This window comes from Arachis ipaensis, chromosome B07, assembly GCF_000816755.2.
Source record: "Arachis ipaensis cultivar K30076 chromosome B07, Araip1.1, whole genome shotgun sequence".
Taxonomy (NCBI): domain Eukaryota; kingdom Viridiplantae; phylum Streptophyta; class Magnoliopsida; order Fabales; family Fabaceae; genus Arachis; species Arachis ipaensis.
The window spans coordinates 54,173,385-54,174,102 of NC_029791.2; positions in this window are offsets into that span (position 1 = coordinate 54,173,385).

Sequence of the window (718 nt, forward strand, 5' to 3'; positions counted from 1 at the left end):
TCACTTGACACCTGCACGCCACAAGCACATGGTTAGGGACAGCTTGGTTTAGCCGCTTAGACCAGGATTTTATTCCTTTAGTCCCTCCTATCCACTGATGCTCAAAGCCTTGGGATCCTTTTTATTTGCCCTTGCCTTTTGGTTTTAAGGGTTATTGGCTGTTTGCTCTTGCCTCTTGGTTTTAAGAGCTTTTGGCTTTTTCTGCTTGCTTTTTCTTTTTCTTTCTATTATTATTTTTTTTTCTACAAGCTTTGTTCTTTGCTACTTTTTCTTGCTTCAAGAATCATTTTTTTGATTTTTCAGATTATCAATAACATGTCTCATGTTCATCATTCTTTCAAGAGCCAACATATTTAACAGTCTTAAACAACAAATTCAAAAGACATATGCACTGTTCAAGCATTCATTCAGAAGACAGAAAGCATTGCCACCATATGTTACTAATTAGAATTTTTCTCATTAAAAACTCGAAATTTTATTACCTCTTATTCAAAAGATCTACTATTTTATTCATGTTTAATGATGATGAGGAAAATAAACTATAGCTTAATTGGAGATAAAATCAAATAGATACTAATTACTATTATATGACTTCTAAGGTAAACTTTTATAAGGACACTGTCACAGAGGTAAGGCAGAAATTGGAAATTAACAACCTTTATTCTGGGGAAACGGGGGTTCCTCTGATCCTTGGGATGCTTGGTATTACAGAAGACTT